This window comes from Chrysemys picta, chromosome 3 (genome assembly GCF_011386835.1).
Source record: "Chrysemys picta bellii isolate R12L10 chromosome 3, ASM1138683v2, whole genome shotgun sequence".
Lineage (NCBI taxonomy): Eukaryota > Metazoa > Chordata > Testudines > Emydidae > Chrysemys > Chrysemys picta.
In genome coordinates this window covers 159,686,617-159,710,067 of record NC_088793.1, presented here as the reverse complement: position 1 = coordinate 159,710,067, position 23,451 = coordinate 159,686,617, and the positions used below count along the sequence as shown (strand labels likewise).

The 23,451-nt window shown below is 39.1% G+C and overlaps 1 protein-coding gene across 9 annotated transcripts in view; it reads left to right on the top strand.

Moving 5' to 3' along the window:
- The first annotated feature begins 286 nt into the window (after positions 1 to 286).
- The window catches only part of DISP1 (dispatched RND transporter family member 1), a 198,634-nt gene continuing 175,469 nt past the window's right edge, over positions 287 to 23,451 (top strand). For 5 of the 9 annotated variants that reach the window (XM_065589400.1, XM_065589402.1, XM_065589394.1 and 2 more), the window contains exon 1: positions 287 to 4,584. The gene's annotated coding sequence lies outside the window, so the exon portion shown is untranslated. Of the gene's footprint in view, positions 4,585 to 6,624; positions 6,729 to 16,585; positions 17,119 to 23,451 lie in introns of those variants that run through there. The other 4 variants (XM_065589385.1, XM_065589381.1, XM_065589397.1 and 1 more) reach the window with 4 other exon arrangements.

The window sequence follows — 23,451 nt, the reverse complement described above, 5'->3', positions numbered from 1 at the left end:
TTAAAAAACAATACTTTCAGAAAGATGGACATGGAGCTATTTGAACCTCTTTGCATTTAGAATTGTGTGTACTCAAGCTATAAATCCAACGTACATAGAATCTCATGACACCAACATAATTAAAAGATCCTTTTCACCCTTAAAAACTTCTCTAGGGATTCCATGGTAATGTCATATTTAACTTTGCATCTCTTTACTGTATCAAAAACTTTAATTTATTTTTGCCATAAAATATTTTTTTTCTGGACTGGAAAATGTGGAAAGTCTGCATTTGTCTGTATTTTTAAATCGTTTGATAGTTAAATGTTTGTACCTGATTAAATTTCTAGTTAGGGGATGGAATATCAACAGTGAGACTAGACAAAGCAGATTAAGCATGGGAACTGTTCACATAAAACTTCAATTCACCTGGAATGTTAGGGGCATAGTATATCTCAAATTACAACTGTGCTGAAGGGCAAGGCTGAAATTGAAGATGTGATTTTAAAAATCCCCCTTCAAGTCTTTTATTACTTTCACAGCCATAAATTACTGTCAACTGTAATAGGTATGGTGGGTTCTCGGACACCTCCGGTTTCAGAGAGTGAAGAAGTTTCTAGACTTGAAATAAACTTTTGGATAGATTTTATGTCTCAAATTTAAAAATGTATCTAATAGATTTTTTAATCTAAGATACTTATATGGCTTTCATTATGATAATATTTGAGCACCTCACAATCTTCAGTGTATTTATCTTTGAGACACCTGTGAGGTACAGAAGTATTATCCCTGTTTTACAGATGGGGAACCATGGCATAGAGATTAAGGCTAGGTCTACGCTATCACTTAATTTCGGTATAACTTGCGTTGCTCAGGGGTGTGAATAAGCCACCCCTCTGACCAACATAAATTACATCAACCTAAGCACTGGTACGGACAGGGCTATGTCGGTGGTCGAGCTGCTACCACCTCTCTCGCAGGTGGATTTATTATGCTGTCGGCATAGAACATCTTCACGAGATGAGCTACAGCACTTCTAGTGTAGGCTAGCCCTTAGTTAAACTCCCACAGGAAATCTGTGCAGAGCAGGGACTTGAACCCAGGTTTCCCAAAGTCCTAGGCTAGAACCCTAACCGCTGGACCTACTTGGCATGTAGGTACTTATAATAGGAGCACTCAGGGACCAATTTTTTTTAATTTTTTTTTAAGGTTTTGAGACAAATAGAAGTAAGGCAATTCAGTTAAGGCTGCTACTGGTATGATTTACTTGAAAAATTACAGATAACTTTGCATGTGGACTAAAATAACTCTCTCTTAGACACAGTATGCTAAACCATTGTGAAAAAGTACCAGGAGAATTTCTGCCATTCAGAACAGATTTCATTCTAACCCTATAAACACGTTCTCACTTATTATAGAAACTGTCAGCAATAAAGTCAATGCATCAAACACTAGGAGAATATAATATTTTAATTTTATTAAGACCCTTTGAAACTAGGGTACATGACGTATACACCATGACCATTTTACACAAGTAACATGGTAAAACAAAAATCATAAATGTTTTATTTTATTAATTTTATTACTTTTTTATTTTTATACTTACTAACATTTTTAGTACAGCTCATTGTGTGTTTCTGTGGTAGTCTGATAAAGTTATTAAAATACCTAGTTTAGAGATGTTCCTGATCATATAAAAAGTCTGAGACCCTGATCCTACAAGGAGCTCCATGTGGACCTAAGTCAACAAAGATATAATGGTCAATTATGACAACAAAAGTAATGTAAGCATGCAAGAATGAAGAAAAAATTACAAGATGCTATGATGAACATACAACTTTAGCTAGACATTTTCTGATGTAGATACTTAACTCTTGCATTAACCTAGCTTTTTGCATTAATTTACTGTTAGTAGTGGACATTGTCAGTTTAAGGTTAAATTTGGTACCTTGGTAATTTTGTTTTCTGTTAAAAGCGATAGAGACTGTGGAAACAATTTGAGGAAACCATTACCGGTACTTGATTTGTGAGTGGTGGTGTTGAATAATGATTAAGTATGTTCATTTGTCCAGCCAACATACATCCAAACATAGACTTTTCCATGGTCTTTCCATAAGGGGATGATGTGACTGTGTTTTATCTTTGCCTTGAATACCTTCAAGTTCTACAAACCAAATATCTTGACCATGAAATTAAGCAGCTGTTGTAAAGGGTTCTTTTGCTTATAGTGGGGGCGTGTGTGTATGGTCAGTAAAATGAAAAGAAAGTTGTTGGTATTTTCTCAGCCGTATCATTTTATCTTTTAAAAAACAGTTACCTTGCAGAAATTACCACAATGCTTTTTATATTGACTTTTCCGATCAACACACTTAACAACAAAGATAATAGGTTGAGTTTCAGAAAAATTCAACAGTGGGGCTGGTATTTGGCTATCATTCAAGTATGTACAAGTAACATAGCATCTGTGAGCTTATGATCTCAGGGTTTCTTTTTGGAATTATCTTGATCTTCTTCCCCACTAGCCCTAAAGAGAGATGGTCTGGATATATTGTTTGTCTAGAGCTTCCTGGTGCAGTTGTGACTTTGACTTCTTGTGCTGTAAGAAGCCCAGGCTAAAGCTATGATGATGGGATGACAAGACTAATGCCTGGTCTACACTAGAAAATTAGGTCAGTTTAACTATGTTGGTCAGGGACATGAAAAATCCATACCTCTGAGTGGCATTAAGATGACCTAAATCCCCATGTAGACAGAGCTGAGTAAATGGAAGAATTCTTCCGTTGACCTAGCTACTGCCTCTCAGGGACGTGCATTACCTACACCAACGGGAGAACCCTCTTGTCAGTGTAAGCGGTGTTTACAACTGAAGCATTGCAACTGTAGTGGTGCAGCTGTGCTGCTGTAGCATTTTAAGTGTTGAAAGCCCTAAGACATCTCTCTGCTCTGGGAGTCCAGTGATGTTTAGCAGTATATAAACTTGGCCAACAAAGTTCCTGTCTGTCCACTCTGTCTTGCAGTGTTGTTCTTTCTTTTTTTGTAAGCAGGGTTATGTGAACAGCTGCTTCAGTAGTTCACTATATTAACTGATAATGGTACTAACGTTGACTAGTTCTTTTAAGACTGAACTATGTCACCAAGAAGGTTATGTGGCTTTGCTAAGGTCCCCAGCTAGACTTAGTACCAAGACTGACTGTGTGTAGGTCTTCCTTTATTTCATACTTCTGTGACAAATTTTCTTTCTTTTATTATTGTGGACTCGTATGACGAGTGTTGTATCAATAATAAAATTATGCAAAAGAAAACTGTGTTGTGTTACAATGTAATCTCAATTGTGAAACTAAAGGTAACTGTTTCGTACTGGGCATTAATTATTTTGAAGTTGCCTTATTTGAGCTTGTCCCAGTTGGGGGTGGGAGGAAAGAGCTTTGGTTTCATGTTTAATTAACACACATGGGAAAAGACTAACCTGTACCAGTATTGCTTGCACCGTTTCACTCAATAGGAAAATTATGCAGCATTTTTTTCCCTTTTTGTAGTTTTAACTCTTCCACTTCTCATCCCCTCGCCCTTCTTTATGTATTTGAATCTGCATTGGTTATTAATTCATAAATCTTCAGTCAGTTAAAATCAAGTAATTTTAGCTATTATTATTTATTATTGTTATTTATTAATTAATACTAATAATGTTTCCATGTTATAGTCTGACTGCACATGCTTCCTCCTGCGCAGGAGGCCGGTTATTATTTAGAAACTGATACCCATGCTGTTCAGTTTAGTGATGTAACCTAAACTCAGTCCTTTAGTTAGTCTGAGTTTTAGAACAGAAATGTACTATTACAGTATTCAGGCAGGGCCAAATATTTTTAGCAACTTTATTTAACAAGTTCCTTGTACCAAAGTCGACTGGTCGCATATGAAGACTGCATGCTGTTGAGCACTCAGTTTACTACGATGCAGATGACCAGATGAACAGTTGTCATAAGTAGAGCTGGTTGGGAATTCTTCAACTAAACATTTCCATGTCAAAAGTTTTTCAATGTTTGGTGTTCTGTCCTTTTTGGGCACTTTCAAAGCAGAAGTTCCATCTTTTCGTTTGAAATACCTTTTGTTTTGAAATTTAATTTGTAGTGAAATTTAAATAATAATAAAAGTCAAACAAAACATTCCAAAAGTATTTAAATGAAATAATGTTTGAACGAACTGTGGGTTTTTTTTAGTTTCAGTTTAAAATTTTTCAAGATTTTGATCTTGTCCCAATTTGGAAAGGGAAAACTTTTTGCAATATTAAAAAATTTCCCGGGATGGCAAAATCATTTCCCACACAACTTGAGTCACTGTATACCTGTAGATTCTGACTGGTTTTGTGCATACTTTGGAGGGGGAAAAACCTTCAGATATAATTTTTTAGTACTATAAGAAGTAACAATCAAGGGCCTCTTGTGTACAATTGTATGACTAAATGTATACTGTTTTCCCTTTTAGGTATCTAAAAGCAATTGGCACAGGATCTTGGCTTTGTACTCTTAACTATCTTAGAGGGTGTGTTTTACGACGTTGGGAAATAGCAATTTCAGCTGAGATCGGAGCTGTGACATTGATCTAAAGGTAGGTCATGCAGAATTCTGAAAGTTCCATTCTTCAGAAAATTTAAGGTTTAATCTTGATCTGGTTTAAATATTGTATGCTGGAATTCATTATGCAATAAAACAGGTATTTAATAGACATCTCAAGTTTCAGTGACTCTTTTGTCTTGAAATCAATTTTCTTTTTTCACTGGCCGACTTCTCTCTAAATCAAGGTTCGCTATATCTGAATTCAATGGGCACATTATGATGCACTCTTTGAGCACAAGGCCTTTTCTTCTATTTCACTGTACATAGAATCAGAATACGGCTCATTGCAACAAATATAAATAAAAAGGATACAGTGGTGGTTGTTAATCTCAGGTCCTCATCATGCATTTTCTCCTCTTGTGATGATGTTGGGCCTCGGGTATCTGAATAAGTGTCACATCTTTATTATATATCTGGTATTCCTACTCCCTCCTTCTCAAAGAGAACTACTGCATCTTTCCTCCAGCTAGGAGGACAGGACAAGAACCTTTTACTGAAACTGTTGCCACAAACAAATGATATCTTGGGATCAATCAGTGAGGTACACATTGCTGCTGCACTGTAGACCCCCAGAGCAAGTTTACCCCCAGAGCTGCCTTTGAAAAATCACATCTCTTATCAAATTATGTTGGGTACAATTTGTCAAATTTCAAGGTTCTAGTCTGATTTACTTATTGCTCTATTTGGAGTTGTTATATTTCATATCTCAATCTCTTAATTTGCAAATGCTGGTCTTTTTATCTTGGACTAACAATTAAAAGTAAAAGATGCAAAAATAAGAGACAGTATGGATCACTGGAGGGAGACTAGGCCTGGGAGACAGAACCCCCTGAAATCTAATCTCAACTCTGATCTTAAATTACTGAGTGGCCTTAGGCAAGTCCTTTAATTTATCTGCCTCTCTTCGCCTATAGAATGTGGCTAATGCCTCAGATGGGTGCTCTGAGAATTAATTTTGTCCAGCTCTTTAAAGATTAGAAGTCCCCCAATAAACCTTTTTATGCAGAAAAAATGAATTAATATCTAACATAGTGAAAACCAGAGCCCTTCACTTGAGACTGACTAAGCATATTTGAGACTTCCTTCTTTGGCTTTTTAGTTGCAGAGAATGAGTACCGGTAGTTAAGATTTTGCTAGCTAAAAACCACTACAGTTGTAACATTTACCATGATGGCACACGTTTTTCTAATTATCTTTACCTGTTTTTGCTTTTTTTTTAAATGGTGGTGATAAAAAAAAAAAAAAATTTGCTCCAGGATATTTCCCTTGTTACTTTGAAAAAAAAAAAAAACTTCTGCAGAATGCAGTGCATATTTTCAGTTGGCTGACTATGGCAATATATACAAAAATCTATGTAAAGCTTGCAACAGAATATTTGAAGAGCTACCGTTCTGTCACATTTAGGGCTTGTCTACATGTGAGATTCATACCAGTATAAGTTAGGATGTGTATTTAAGCTGATATAGTTGTATTGGTGTAACCCCTGTATGTGTAATAGTTGCTTTTTTCGGTTTAGCTCTTGTTGCTTGGGTAGGGACTTAAGCTAAATTTAAAAAAAAAAAAAAAAAGCCACTCGTATACTGTAATAGGAAGTGTCTGGGGTGGTGGTTTTACCAATATAACTGCTAAAACTTTTCCAGGTAGACAAGGTCTTAGTGCTGAACTTCCAGTGTTTGCAGGGTCCTGAAAGGGGCAGGAAGTCCTCGTTTTCAAATTCAAGCATGCCTGTTACTGTCTATGTAGCTTTCTTTGTCCAAATGTTTTTAAATATAGACTTCCACTGTGGCTTGCATTCAAATCTGCTTCCCCCTCCCCACAGTGTTGTTAGTTAATTGAACAAACCCTGCTTGGAGCAACTGATAATAGGAAAATGGTTGTGCGAGGGTTCTTGTGGTTCCTGTAACACAATTCCTATGGATCTATCAGATTGTTAAAGTGACAGAGCTGTTATAGAAATGAAAAAAATCAAATCAGTCTGTTATGCTGAAGAGAATTTCATTGTCGCTTTATAAATTTTATTTCCCCCTTTTAGTCCCTCTTCATTTTATAGTTCCCATGGTGACTCCTTATCTAAGCCAGAAAACCAGATAAACTGCTTCAGTGAGCCAGCTTGGGCACAGATCCAATATTTTGGAGGTATTTTTAATTTGTATTATTAATCTGACTCTTCTATAGTTGCCTCCCTTTTTTCAGGGGTACCTTTTGCATGAAAGGAATAAGCCCATATTTGAGTATTTGGAATAATTTAGTTGGTTGCAGATGTCTTTGTACTCTCAGTTGAGGAAAAAATGGGTCTTTTGAAAGTCCAGGGTCTGCACCCATGCACTACCTGATTGGGCTAGAAGCAATACATGACAGTTAGCTAGCAAACAGGAGCAACAAATGGGAGTTTTGTGAAGGAGTGCTCCAGGTGAAAGAGGAGCAACTATGTGATCCTTGGAGTGAGTTTGTTGTCTTAGTTTTTTGTTATGTGCTTTCTTGCCATGTGCCTGCTTGATTGAATTTTAGTGTGGTCTCTTTTGGGGGGCTGTGTGCTGAGCCTAGATTCCTGCTAGGCTAGGCTGAAAGCTTCCTAATGAGGCTCTAGTCTGCTATCCTTGGGGGCGGGGCTAAATCAGGGAGAACAGGGATTTAAAAAACCAGCTTCTAAGCACCCAGAGGAGCTAGGAAACAGGGGAGTTTAGAGAAGGAGTGTGAGAGCCAGATAGACCTAACAAACATACTCTAAACTTAGGCCAGTGATGCCCCCCCAAAACAAACAAACAAACAAATCATAGCACGAACAAACAAAAACCCCTGCAAGAGTAAAAATAACTCGGGCAGAAGTCCAGCAGCAGACTGGGGGCTATCCAGTTTGTTGTATTGAATGCAGCATTTATGATCGATTACCTGCCTGTGGGCACATGGCAAATATGTACATTTGGTGCAATCAGCTCATGAACCTCAGAGACTGAGTACAGGCCCTGGAGACCAGAGTAGCTAAGCTGGAGGAACTAAGGAAGACAGAGGTAGACAGATGAAACTTTCAGGGACACAGTTGAGGATGACAGTGTTGGGGAAGGAGAACATGAAGCTGTAGCGCAGGGAAATGATCGCATAGTTGGGACCCTCCTTCCAGATGTCATGATATCCTCTTGCACTGAGGATACCCATCTAGGGGAAGGAACCCCAGTTATTAGGAAGAGACCGTTAATAATCATGGGGGATTAAATTATTAGAAATATTAGATAGTTGGGTTTGTGATGATAAGGAGAGCCACACGGTGAATTGTCTGGTGGGTGCAGACCTCTTGAGACATCTATATAGACATATGGGCAATGCTGGAGAGAAGCCAGTGGTTGTGGTACATGTAGGCACCGATAATAGGGAAAGGTAGGAAAGAGGTGCTGGAGGCCAAATTTAATCTGCTAGGTAAGAGATTAAAGTCCAGGACCTCTATTGTAGCGTTTTCTGCAATGCTCCCAGTTCCATCTGCAGGACCAGTTAGACACACAAACAACTGCAGGGTCTCAATGTGTGGATAAGACAGGTATTCAGAGGAGGGATTTAAGTTTGTCAGGAACTGGGGAACCTTTTGGGAAAGGAGGTGCCTATACAGGAAGGGTTGGCTCCACCTAAACCAAAATGGAATCAGGTTGCTGGCATGTAAAATTAAAAAGTTTGTAGAGCACTTTTTAAACTAAGGGCTGGGGGAAAGCAGGAGTGGAGGAGCACACTGTTGGGACAAAGACATCCCTTAAGGGAGGATTTATTAAAGGGAATACTCTAGAAAAGAGGAGAGGATAGAAACTGATAAAGTACAGATGGGAAATGAAGCGAAACAGTCAAATGAAAGAATCTCCTTCAATTACATCACATGAAGGCAGACAACTCAATATTGACAAACTTTATAATTGCTTATTCACAAATGCTAGAAGTCTAAATACTAAGATGGGTGAACTTGAGTGCCTGGTTGTGAATGAGAATATTGATATAATAGGCATCACAGAAACTTGGTGAAATGATGATACTCAATGGGACATGGTGATTCCAGGGTACAAAATATGTGGGAATGACAGAATAGATCATACTCAGGGGGGAGTGGCATTACCTGTGAAAGAAATCATAGAGTCAAACGTAGCAAAAATCTTAAATTAATCAAACTAGATCATTGAATCTCTGTGGATAGAAATTCCATGCTTAAATAATTAGAATATAGCGGAAGGAATATACTACTGACCACCTGATCAGTATGGTGATTGTGAAATGCTCAGGGAGATTAGACAGGCTACAAAAACAGAAACCCCAACATTAATGTGGGATTTCAACTATCCCCATATTGATTGGTTATATGTCACTTGAGGAAGGGATGCAAGATAGAAGGACACGAAATAAAATTTCTAGACATCGTTCATTACTGCTTCTTAGAGCAGTCGCTCCTGGAACCCACAAGGGGAGAGTCCTAAGTGCAGCACAGGAGCTGATCCAAGAGGTGACTGTAGCTGAACTGCTTATTAAAAGCAACCATCACATAATTAAATTCCCCCTTGTAGGGGCAAAATACTAATGAAACCCACCACAATAGCATTTAACTTCAGAAAGGCGAACTACACAAAAATGATGATGCTAATTGAACATAAATTAAAAGGAACAGTCACAAGAATGAATTGCCTTCAAGCTAAATGTATATCCCAAATTTTTAAAAAAAAAGCCACCATGGCTAACCAACAAAGTAAAAGAGGCAGTTAAAGGCAAAAAGACGTCCTTTAAAAATTGGAAGTCAAATTGTACTGAGGAAAGTAGAAAGGAGCATAAACTCTGGCAAGTCAAGTATACCGCTACCCCGATATAACGCGACCCGATATAACATGAATTCAGATAGAACGTGGTAAAGCAGTGCTCTGGGGGGGGGGGCGGGACTGCACACTCTGGCAGATCAAAGCAAGTTTGATATAGCGCGGTTTCACCTATAATGCTGTAAGATTTTTTTTTTTTTGGCTCCCGAGGACATCCATCAAAAGCAGAAAGCCTGCCAGACAATTAGTGGGGATCACTGGATGAAGAAGCGCTAAAAGAGCGCTCAAGGAAGACAAAACCACTGTGGAAAAGCTAAACAAATTCTATTAATCCGTTTTCACTGCAGAGGATGTGAGGGAGATTCTCACACCTGAACCATTTTAAAGTGACAGATCTGAGGAACTGTCCCAGATTGAGGTGTCAGTAGAGGAGGTTTTGAAACAGCTTGATATATTAAACTGTAATAAGTCGCCAGGACCGGATGGTATTCAGCCAAGAGTTGTGAATGAATTCAAATGTGAAATTGCAGATCTACTAACTGTGGTATGTAACCTATCCCTAAAATCAGCCCCTTGTACCCGAGGACTCTCGGAGGATAACTAATGTAAGCCCAATTTTTAACAACTACTGCAGAGTGATGTGGCAATTACAAGCTGAAAAGCCTAACTTCAATACCAGGCAGTTTGATAGTCTGTTGTTCACTATAGTTTCAACAATAGATGAACACTCTATGTTGGGGAAGAGTCAACATGGCTTTTGTAAAGGGAAATCCATACCTCCCCAATCTATTAGAATTCTTCCAGGGTGTCAACAAGCTTGTGGACAAGGGGGATCCCATTGATATAGTGCACTTGGACTTTCAAAGAGCCTTTGACAGGGTCCTTCACCAAAGGCTCTTAAGCAAAGTAAACAGTTGTGGGATAAGAGGGAAGGTCCTTTCCTGGCTCAGTAACTGGTTAAAAGATAGGAAACAAAGGGTAGGAATAAATGGTCAGCTCTCATAGTGGAGAGAGGTAAATAGCAGGGTCTCCCAAGGATCTGTCCTGGGACCAATGCCATTTAACATTCTCATAAATGATCTGGAAAGGGGGGTAAACAGTGAGGTGGCAAAGTTTGCAGATGATACAAAATTATTTAAGACAGTTAAGTCTAAAGCTGCCTGAGAAGAGTTACAAAGGGATCTTGCAAAACTGGGAGACTAGGCAACAAAAGGGCAGATGAAATTCATTGTTGTTAATTCAAAGTAATGAACATTGGAAAACATAATCCGAGCTATACATACAAAATGATGGTTCTAAATTAGCTGTTACCACTCAAGAAAGAGATCTTGGAGTCATTAAGGATAGTTCTCTGAAAACATCTGCTCAAACTACAGCAGCAGTCAAAAAAGCCAATAGAATGTTAGGAACCATTAGGAAAGGAATAGATAAGACAGAAAATATCACAGTGCCACTATATAAATCCATGGTACGCCCATGCCTTAAATATTGTGTTCGTTTCTGGTTGCCATATCTCAAAAAATATATATTAGAATTGAAACAGGTATAGAGAAGGGCAACAAAAATGAATAGGGGTATGGAACAGCTTCCCGATGGGCGGGGAGAGAGACTGTGACTGTTAAGCTTAGAAAAGAGACAACTAAGGAGAATATGACAGAGGTCTATCAAATGTTGACTGGTGTGGAGAAAATTTAATAAGGAAGTGTTATTTACCCTTTCACACAACAAAAGAACCAGGGGTCACCCAGTGACATTAATAGGGAGCACGTTTAAAACAAACAAGGAAATACTTCTTCACACAACGCACAGCCAACCTGTGGAACTCATTGCCAAGGCTTTTTTGAATGCTAAAGGTATACCGGGGCTTGTTTAAAAAAAGAATTAGATATGTTCATGGAGTATAGATCCAGAAATGGCTATTAGCCAGGAAGGTCTGGGAATGTAACCTCTTGCCCTTAGATATCCCTAAGCCTCCAACTGCCAGAAGCTGGGACTGGACAACAGGGGATGGATCACTTGAAAGTTGCCCTGTTTTGTTCATTCTCTCTGAAGACTTTGGCACTAGCAACTGTTGGAAGACAGGATACTGGGCTAGGCGGACCATTGGTCTGACCCAGTATGGCCGTTCTTAGTTCTGTTGTGCTTTTTCCCCCTCCCCTCTCTCCCTGAGTCAGTGCAGTGACCTATTTAACTAGACTAACCTTTGGGAAGACTACTCATTTAATCCAAAATGCTTCATATTGGCATCCTACAGGGAATGTACAAAATAAGTATTTTCCCAGTCCCATTCTAAATGTTAAGCGTTGGCATACGAAGCGCAGTTAAACTTCCTTAATGGGAATTGAAGACATTCACGCAGTGGGGTGGGATCATTAATCAAGGACCTTTTGTCTAGTTAAAACTATCTGAGTGTTTTGTTAGTATGTCTTCAGGTTTTCAGAGAACTGAAACTTAGAAGTGACTTTGTAATGGTTTTGGGTGCACAGAATCTTTTTGGGGAGGTGGGGTAGTTGTAGAATCATACTACAGTACACTGAGTCTCTGTGGCTTTTATTGTCTTGTATAGTTACTGTTCAAACTTATTACACAATTAAGAAATTTATTGGGTCTTCCTTTCCTTAGAGTGGCGGACAGCAAGTGTGTTTTAGAGGTGACATGTTTGGGATGGAGGAGTACTAGTCTCATGCTGCAACCAACTTAGCTTCTTAATGACACTTGCTACTTCTATTGGTAGAAATGTAGCTAGAAGTTTGAAGTTCCTTTAACTGGTGTCTGTAGTGAGGGTAGAGATGATTGGCATCTGGCTAAAAAGTCACAATAACCCAGGCTCAACTTCTTAATGTGTGTGACACTGTAAAAAGTTTTCAATGTTCTTGCAGCACGAATTGTTCTTTGTAAGATGTGACAAGGTGTTCACATGTATCAACACTAGAAAATTTCACCTGTTCGCTGTCGTTCTCCTTTTGCTCCCTTTGGGAGATAAAACAGCTGCTAAATGTTTTTACATTAAGTTCAATATTGAAATTCTATCTTCTGGCTTTGATGGAGGAGAAAAGCTAAACTATACAAACAAATTAAATTGATTGGATTGTTGTGAGCACAGTGACACAACTGTTAGCAGTAAGTGCAAGATAACTTCTAGATTTTTAGTAAATGTGACCTGGAACCTTCTGAAAAAAACAAAAATGGCCTTTTGTTATGACTATTGCAGCTTCTAACTATGTTTAGAATGCAGGAGGGCTACAGAAGAGAGAAAGCAACTGAGAGTATGTCTACATTTTTAACTTGGTGCAGATTTTGTTTATCCATGTTAAGTGATTCGCAACAACTGTTGCACAATTAATTTCTACACCCTGCATTGTTATCCTGCAATCAAATTAAATTACTCTTGGGGGAATTCTGTGCCACTGCACATGCAGAATTTGCACAGAAATTAATGTGCACGCAGAATTCCCTTCCTCCCTCCCCCGAAATGGGCTGCAGAGCTGCTGGCAGCCACTAGGGGCAGCGGGACCCTTCAGAGTCCAGCTCGCAAATTGAAGACGCTGCTGGGGGAAGGTAGAGGGAGTTGGAGGGTTCCTGACAGCTGCAATTCCTGGCCTGCCCTGAAGAAAGAAAAGCAGCATGCAGGAAACTCCACGCAAGCCCGGGACCTAGTATCAGGCTGTTTCTCCCTCTTGATCCCTGGACTCTGTGGGAGAGGGATGCAAGTGTCTGGGTGCCCCATGTCTGGGTTCTGGGGGGGGGAGCGGTGTAGGTGTCTGGGCTGGGGGGGAGCCCGCAGATGGGCTCTGGGGGAGGAGGGGTGTGGGTGTCTAGGCGGGGGGGGCCTGCAGCTGGGCTCTGGGGGAGAAGGGGTATGGCTGGGTTCTGGGGTGGGTGGAGGTGCAGGTGTCTGGGCTGGGGGGGCACAGCTGGGCTCTGGGGGGGGACAGGGGGCAGAGAAATAGGTACTGGGTTGTCATAGGGGTTTCTTTAACTCTCTACTCCTGGGGGAGGTTTTGTGTGTGTCTGTATTGTTACAGACATACTTGCTGACAGGTATTTTGAAATAAATTACCAAAATAATTGAAACTGGCATGATTATATAGTGTTGTTTTGACAAATAAAATATGCAGAATTTGGCAGAATTTTTAACTTTTTGGCACAGAATCCCCCCCGGAGTAAATAGTTAATGTTGCTTCATATCTTTGTGGCCATTTACAGTACTATTTTGCAATGAGCACTCAGCATTCTGGTCAGACATCGCATCATTGTTCTGCCACGCTGTTGCATGCCTTCTGGGATTTTTTTTTTTTTTTTTTTTTGCACTCTACATTTTGAGTTTTTTGTACCAGAAAGCAATGGAATTCTGGGGTTTGTGGTCAAACAGAATAACTTTTATTTTTCATCTTGTTTCACCGCATCAGCCTCCTTGTTTCTCTGATCCAGTGATACTTTTAAAGCACTGTCAGACAGCATGGAGGAAGTGTTGTTGAGCACTGCAATACTTGTTGTCATACATATAAAGACTGCTGGTATATCATCTCAAGTTGTGCAATGGCTGTACAACCAGAATAATAAGGGAACCTGAGAAGGAGGAGACTGAAAATAATCACACTTCCTCGGCTCACTCAGGTTTTGGTTTTGCCATGTAGTACTGACTGGTGGGAAAGACCTGAGATGACCAGCAGTGGTGGCATAACTTCAAGATGTCAAAAGCCACTTTCCTAGAACTTTGTGCAGAGCTTGCCCCTGGAGCTGCAGTGGTAGACCATGTACATGAGATCTTCCCTCAGCATGGAGAAGCATGTGGCTATTGCCATCTGGAAGCTTTTCACCCCTGGCTGCTACTGATCAGTTAGTAGCCAGTTTGATGTTGGTGGATCAAACATCAGGCTGTTGCCATGGAGGTGTGCACCACAATCAAGGTGGTGTCCTTCTAGGTCATAATTCTAGGCAATGTGCAGGTAGCTATTAATGGCTTTGCATGATTGGGGTTTCTTAATTGCATAGAGGACATTGATGGGACCCATGTGCCCATTCTTTGCCTCCCACATCAGGCTTCAGGGTTCATCAACAGAAAGGATTATTTCTCCGTGGTGCTGCATGGCTTGGTTGATCAGTGTGGAACATTCACTAATATGTATGTGGGGTCGTCTGGAAATGTCTACGACACCATGATTTTTAGAAGGTTTGGACACTTTCATGTAACGACAAATGGAACTTTTGCACTGATGGTCTATATGAACATTAATGACATTGCCATTCCTCCAGTCATTCTAGGAGATAGTTTACTCTCTGCTCTCCTGGCCTAGGAAGCCTGTCACTGGAGAGGCAAAAGGAACTGCTTAGTTATACCCTGAGTAGTTGCAGAAAGACACTGGAATGTGCATTTGGAAGACTGAAAAGTAGATGGAGGATCCTGATGTCAAGTCTGGATGCTGATGAGGGACATCTTCTGATTGTACAAAACACAGCAACCAGATATAATCTTTGTGAGAGCAAGGGAGAGCATTGCACATGATGGGAGTGGGATGTGCACACGTGGTGAACATTTTGAACAGCGAGGGAGGAGGCCGATGTGTAGAATAATTGTGATGGATATGTTTTGCTCCTACTCATGAGAAATGCGTATGTTGTGTAAGGCATGTCATAACATTACTACACATATTTCTTTGTTCTTAATGCATTGTATGTGCAGTTTGTAAAGCAATGCTTTTAGTATAGTACTTGTTTTGATGGAATTTTACTGTACCAGTTAGGTGGTTTTAACTGGATGCTTTGCAATAGAAAGGAAGGTCTAAGATTCAAACATGAATGAAAACACACTTTCAGATTATTTTTGTAAATAATACAAATAATAAATTAAGATGAACTTTATAAGCATTTTAAAATTTTATTGAGCTGCTGCACTGCTGTGCAAAGTTAGTAGGCCATCTGCTCTAGGAACATAGTCTGCCTCTCCATAGTCCAAGGTGCTTTGTGTCTTTTTCTTCTCTTCCTGATCCTGCTGACATGCTGAAAAATAAAAAATAAATAAATAAGATAATTTTCAGTAAGAATCTCCTTTCTTGTTAAGCTATGCAATTCCACTGTTTTTGTGAAGGAAGGGGAGGTGACTGTGTGGAGGGGGAAAGACTAATAAGCCCTGCGATGGGGGTATGGGACAGGACATAGGAAGGTTACACAGTGTTTCTGTGGGTATTTTATTACTATAAATGAGTTTGTGCAGTCTCCAGTGCCACCTTTGCGTTAAGCATTGGGGATGGAGTTTAAAAGCCCATGAATCAGTGAAAAGTTATGCCAACATGGAGACATCCTTGCAGTACCCAACATATGTAACTTGCCCTCTCATTGTGTTGTCTTTTGAGGTATCATTTTAATACTTCCAGGAATTGATGCTATCCACAGTATGGGTCTCTGTTTATGGTTCAGACTCATCCTTCTGCTCTAAATAGAGGTGGTGGGACCTTCATGACTGACTGGCTCAGGGTTCACCTAGGTCATTGTGGATCAGTCAGACTGTTCACAACAAACACTGGTACAATGGTGACACATGTAGCAAAGAACAGTCAAAGTCCGCATAGTAAGATCAGACTGTGCCACTCTCTATTCAGACAAATAGTACTTTGAATGTCTGTAGTCCCAGCTGGAGCTCCTCTGTTATACTGCAGCACTGGAAAGTGTTCTGGTTGTGCTCCTGACTGAACAGTTGCCATGATGCTTGCATATCGGCTTACTGCCAGCCAGCCGGGCTAGATAAAGCTCCTATCCCAAGAGGTCTAAAAAGCCAGAATCATAGTATGGGATCACCAAACAGCAGCATGAGGCATTACTAGAGAGTTATCACAAGAATAACACTGCTATGTATGAACTCCTCATGATGGAATCACAAAGGATGGCACCTGGCTCAGGATGACCTTTTAAACAGTGAGGTGACATCCGGTCAGAATGACCCCAGAGCAGAATGAGGTCTATAGGAGACCAAGGTAGACAGCAAAGCAGTATGGGATACTGGTGGGAGGACTTGATAGATGTGCAACACATGGTACAGGATGCAGATGTATCCACATATATTTTGCTGTGGAGCTATTAAGCTCCTCCTGCATCTAAGTAAACCCACCTCCAAAGTGGGTTTTATAACATGCATTAAAGAGCAAGATTTGTAACAAAACATTTTGCATGTGGCTGTAAGATGTTTTAATGAGAAACATTTCAAGTTGATCCACAACAAATTTGACCTGGAGACAAGCCCTTATGGTTCATCACACTTCTGAAAGTCTGATGGGAATATATCAGTTTATAAATATGCTTTGCGTTTTAAGCAAAGCACTAGTTAGGTCTTAAACTTTATTTTTAAACAATTAACCACTTGATAAATGACATCAAAATTCTTGCTTTAATTCTTGCCAGATTCTACTTTCCAGATTTTACTTGATTAAATTGTCAACTTTCACTTGCCTGCATCTTTGGTTTCCTTCTTGGCTTGGAATGTGCATGCTTAGCATCTCTGCTTGGGTGAGACAGTTCCTGTTGTCGCTGCAGACTTTTTAATCTCTCCACAAAAATGTTCCAACAGTAAGATATTGTACAGCCTCTTGGATGACTAACAAGTATTAATTTACACACACGAGAATTTGAAAATCCCCTGTTAAGAACTTCTTAACCATGCAGTGATCTGGAAGCTTACATGCAGGGTTCTGCACAACTCACCTCCTCTGCTGTCCCTCGCACAATCAGAGTGGCACTACTATTTGCTGTGCTTGCAGGTAAAACAACCCTAAAGTTTGAATTACAGTAAGTGGTCTTAAGAACAAAATGAAGAAAGCAGTGTGAAATGTACATATATGTTTACAGAAAGTATTGATGCATTTGTGAAATGCATCTTTAGCAGAAAGTTTTTTGACCTATCTTAGTATAATATAGCCATTAATAATTGTCCATTCCTAATCCTTGATATTTTAGACCTTTCAGCAGCTGTTGTTGATTGTACAATAGAAACAGTTTGAATGCTAGTCGGAAACAGGTGGTCTATGTACTAAACTTCTGAAATATGGACCATAGTCAACAAAGTTGTCAGAGCATGTCATGAAAAATTAGATATTGGTATAAGTCCTGGGATAGCTTGTGCTGAGTTTTTGGTTCTTTCAGAGAAGTGTAAAGTATTTACTGCAGGGTTTTCTACAATGTATTTCTTCAGGGAAAAAAATTGCTTTACGATTCATATCCAATTATCATTATAGCTTGCATTGAAATAGGTTAGAATTTCTAATTTAATTATTAAAGAAATAAATTGTCAACAGGTTGTCTTGATTCTTGGCTAAAAAAGCGATTTTGTAACTTGCATTTCATAGCTTGTGCTAAATCTCCTACACAAAGTATTCATTGTTTACGGAATGCAATTTTTAGGTTGACTTTTGGAGATGCATTGATACAATGGTGAGAAGTACTCTTCTTTTTTAAATTACTTGACTATTTTTTAAAAAGTTAATGGAAATGTAGCTCTTCATTAATTAGTTGACTTTTTAAAGGTCTGGGTTTTTTAATTAGTTTCAACGACAGAGCGGTTCATTTTGCTATAGAAAGAAAGAAAGAGAATTCTTTTATGCATGTGACCTACTGTAGTGTTACTCAGGACTGAATTTTTCTTCTTTATTCCTATAGCTTATGTTTAATTTCATTGTTATTTAAAATGTCTCTTCAAACCTGGTAACTCTTGAGGCTTCGATAAAGGTGTGGCACATCAAAATATGATGAACATGCTAGAAGCTAACTCTGTATTCTCAGTCTAATGCTCTCTTTAATTAGCCACAAGACTGCAATAATAACAATCACTGGACAATTAAACAGTTCTCTTTTGGGGGGATTAAAGAGTTCTCTTTTGGCTGCGGGGAATGACCTTGAAGAAATGAATGCAACAAATACATTAATTTAAAGTAAAAATTCAAAGGTGGAATTAGATTGGAAGTAATTTGGACAACGATGAGAAATTCTGCTGTAGCCTGAGAGGACTGATATTCAGAAATATGGGTATGGCCTTAAGTAAATTGGGTAATCTGTTTACGAAGCCCTCTTCACCATGATATCTGAGATTCTTAAACATTAATCCTCATAAAACCTTTCTGAAGTAGGGAAGAATTAACTTTATTTTACACACAGAGTACTGAGTTTTGGATATAAAGTGATATGCCAAGGTCATCAGGAAGTCACTGGCAAAGCAAGGAAATGAATCTCCTAAATCCAGTCCTATGCCTTAACCACAAGACTACCCTCTACCCTTTAAACACTTAATAGGAACTTGTCAAAATAATTATTTTGAAGAAGTTCTGGTAGAAACTCACAAGTCCAGAATCCTAAAGTTAAAATTGTTTCTTTTCCTTTTACTGGTTCATAATCCAGTACATAAAATCACTCTTTTAGGGGTACATCCTAATTTTATGGTTGTCCTCGCTGTCGGACTTCTTAAAATTCAGTATTTGAAATCATTCCTATAAAGAGGTCAGCTTAGACAATTTTTTTTTTCTGGTAGAATGTATAGGTTCCTTCAAAGCTGTTAGGTCTTTGTTGTGAAAGCAAATATTTAGGGTTTGCTTAAATTTACAGAGCAAGATGAGTAGATGTGCCTTACCTGGATAGGTGAAAATATGTATTTTGCAAAGGCTTAGACCAGTGGTTCCCAAACTTGTTCCACTGCTTGTGCAGGGAAAGCCCCTGGCAGACCAGGCCGGTTTGTTTACCTGCTACGTCCACAGGTTCGGCCGATCACGGCTCCCAGTGGCCGCGGTTCGCTGCTCCAGGCCAGTGGGAGCTGCTGGAAGCGGTGTGGGCCGAGGGACATACTGGTCGCCGATTCCAGCAGCTCCAATTGGCCTGGAGCAGCGAACCGCGGCCACTGGGAGCCGCGATTGGCTGAATCTGCGACATGGCAGGTAAACAAACTGGCCCGGTCCACCAGGGGCTTTCCCTGCACAAGCGGCGGAACAAGTTTGGGAACCACTGGCTTAGACATTAGCAAAGCAGAGGTTTAGGGTCCTGAATCCACCTGTAAATGGGATTTTGTAAGTTTGCAGCTCAATAGCTTTAGCAGACTGTAACTAAAAGATTTAGGAGAAGAATCAAATTCAGCCAATTACTCAGACTTTCTTCATTTAATCTGTGGTTGAAATGTTCTTTATAATTATTTAATCTTACTCCAAGTGTTGGCCATATATCTGCATAGTGTAGTACTGACTAATCTGTGTTCATTTGGGTAAATGGAAGTTGATTCAGACCTTTCTCTTTTAAGTGAAATCCCTAGTGCATTAGACCAGCTTAAAATATATTCAGACATTTGGTTTTCATTAGTGTTGTAACTGAAACAAAAACATTTTAATGGCTGATCCCAGAGTATTTTGAAGTTAATGTGCAACTTTGCTGGGAAGGTATTTAAACTAGTATCAGTTGCAAGTTGGCCAGATGCCAACTTTTCAAAGCTGTTTCCAAGCAAGATGTTGGATTTTTAAAGTGCAAAAGATTACGTTGTGTAGTGTTATGATATGTGGAGATTTGGGAGGGGAGGAACAGAGGAAAACAATTACAATAACACTTGCATTTATAAAGTGAAATAATAAATTATCCACAAAACAGACAGTGACATAATCATGCTGTAATACAAATAACTCTTTTAAAGGGACATTACACTTCTTATGAGGTGTTTTTTGGATAGTTGTATAAAGGCTCCCAAAACTTTAAGCTGCCCCAGAATTGGAAAGCATTTTAAGACTTAACAAATGAAGCTGGTAAAAGATAGGATTTGCTGAACTTGCTTATAAAGAAGACAAGCTACTTTATTTTAATATTTATGATTTATATTATGAAAAATGTAAACGGATTTGAAAAAAAAAACCGAATAAAATAAAAATGGCTAATGAACCAGGGAGTTATATTTGCTCTATGACTAAGGAAATATTCAGCTGCTGAATATGCACAGGAGAAGCAGGAAATTTTTCAAAGCTGTTCTAGGGCAAATTCTATTTTAATAGGGCATAACACGAACAGGATCTATTTTCTCTGCAAATCTTTCTAGAACTTAACTTAAAGTAGATGAAGCTTCAGCTCTTTCTTATTCATTCTCAAATGCTGAGAAGCATTTCATCCAAAACTGTTAGCACTGCAGACTAGTTTGCTGCTGGGAAAAGCAGTAAAATGGTAGTGGAGTGCGAGGCCTGGTCTAGAAAATTAGGTCGGTTTAACTGTCTGTCAGGGATGTGAAAAATCCATACCCCTAGTGGCATTGTTAAGCCATTCTAAGTCCCTGTGTAGACCATGGTAGGTTGCCTTTCGGGGAGGTAGATTACCTGTGCCAACGCGAGAAATCCTCCCACCGGCATAGGTAGTGTCTATGCTGAAACACTACCGTGGTACAGCTGAGCCACTGTAGATTTTAAGTGTAGACAAGCCCTGAGACAGGACCAGCATTCACTGTTGCAGAGATACCAGACAGTAACGTGTATTTGTAGAAACCATTTTGAAAATCATGATTGTCAGATTTCAGACAGATTTTGGATTGATAGCCATAGGTTTTCTGCAGGTCCAGCAGTAGAAGCATGACTGCCCCAACTGGTTAGCCCTGACCTAGAGGGCCAGCGGCAAAAGTTAGTTCAGTTTTATGCTTACTCAGTCCTTGGTCTCTGTGCTGAGATTGTTACTAAGAGTGCTTATTAGGGTAATGGTGTGAGGTTTATGGCTTTTACGTGTGTATTCTAATATGGATATAGGTCCACTAAAAACTGGAATGAACTAGCTTCTTATAGGCCATTAAGAGGGTTGTAACTATGAGTCACTACAGATTAGGACTGGATACAGATTGTTCTGGAGTCAAAAAGCTCCACATCCCCTTAATGTGAACCATCCAGACTTCCTCCTTAACAATCTAAGAGCTAAATTCCTTCTTTAATGCATGCAGTGCTTTTCCTGGTATCTGTTCGACTCTTCCTGTGTTGTTGAAACTCCTGATGAACTCACTGAGGGATTTTGACACATGCCGGGGGAGTGGAATAGCCAGTAATATGCATTGTAAAGGAAAATGTAACCCTAAGGTATTAAAATGAAACACAGCAGTTTTCCTTTATCTACATGGAATTACTAAATACTATATTGTCATTTATTTGGATTATAAGTGGACGTGTGAATATATTGAGCTATAAAGTGATGAAACTGACAAAATGATGTAACCCTGCTTCTGACTAAACACAAAAAAGCTCTTGCAGAAACCCATATGGTATGAATAAGTAGAAGTAACATTAGTATGGTTGAATGTCTGGATAGCTCATGAAATCTTCATGGCACGTTCACAATTTATATGATTAGACTTGATTTTTTTTTTAAATGTTCATCATGCCTTGTTATATGAGGATGGCTGCTGCCAAACTGATCTACAGTCAGGCCTGGTCTACATCGATATAGCTACATCTCTCAGGAGCACGAAAAATCCACACACTGCTTGCTGGTGCATCTACACGCTGGTGTAGAGTAGACCGCACTAGGTCGACAGAGGAATTCTTCTGTCAACATAGCTACTGCCTCTCGGGGAGATGGATGACCTATACCGACAGGAGAATCCCTCCCATCGGTGTAGGTAGTTTCTACACTGAAACAGTGCAGTGGTGCAGCAGCACAGCTGTGCCACTATAGCATTGTAGGTTTGACAAGCCCTAAGTTACACTGCATGACCGTTTTGCAACTTTTATACATGGTTGAACCATTGTTTCTTTTCCTGGTGTCTTTGAATTGTATTGTACTCTTTGTTTCTCATGTACCCAGTTTGTAAAGGCTGTGTAACTTTTTCTTTTTAAGGGGAATATGCAGTTATGTACAGAAAAATATAGAAATGTGGTATTCATTCATTTAGTTCAACGTGGATTTTTGCTTATAAGAAGTGTGTGTTTCTTTGGAACTCTGAATTCAAACATTTAAAGAAATAATGTGAAATAATCCAAAACTGATCTAGTCCCAAGAGTTTGAGTTAATTAAGGAGAATCCAAACTTGCTCTCCCTTGGCAAAATGGTTGTCTGTGTTATCACTGGTTATTGTGAACTGATTTTTATAGCTTCTCATAAAGCCTGTGGAGAGTGCATCAAAATTCTGCAATCAACATGGATTAAGCACAAGAAGCTCATTCTATTTAGTTTAACAAAGAGAAGGTTAAGGGGTGACTTAATTACAGTATATAAGAATCTACACAGGGAACAAACGTTTAATAATGGGCTCTTCAATCTAGCAGAAAAAGATATAACACAATTCAGTGACTGGAAGTTGAAGCTAGCGACAAATTCACATTAGAAATAAGGTGTAAATTTTTAACAGAGTAACCACTGAAATAATTTACCAAGGGCTGTGATGGTTTCTCCATCACTGACCATTTTTAAATCAAGATTGGATGTTTTTCTAAAAGATATGGTCTAGGGATTATTTTAGGGAAGTTCTATGGCCTGTGTTGTACAGGAGGTCAGAGGAGATGATCAGAATGGTCCCTTTTGGCCTTAGAATCTATGAATCTGTGAAAAAAGTCAATATCCCCTATTGAAAGTATGGAAGGGACAAATGTTGCATACTAATGCCTCCACATCCTTTAATTTGGAAGAATTAGATTCAAATACATAGTTATTTTAGTATTTACCTTCTAGTTGAAAATATAATCACTCTTCATTTATGTTGTAAAGTTAAATATAGTTGGGATGATTTTTATTCTAATTTTTTTTTTACTCTCAATTTCTCATAAGTCAACTAACTACAGTGTCCAAAAGAAGGTACTCTTCCTTTACTGAAGGTTTTATCTTCATACCATGTATGTGTTGTTCCCACAATCAGTAGAACATCAGAGCACTGTGTCAAACCAAAAGTAGTTCAGTGCAAAAATTCACCTCTGGATCATGATCTTTAAAATTTTCTGGTATATTAGAATGTGTTCTTCTAATATGCGGTTTGAAACAAGTTCAGGTAGATTTCATTGATTTGTCCTTAGTTGAACATTCAGCAGTTTTTGCTAGATAGCAGTCTCTTTGTAAAAGAAAGTAAAACTTTGTATGGCTGTGGAATTTAACAGCTGAAGAAATGCAAGTAT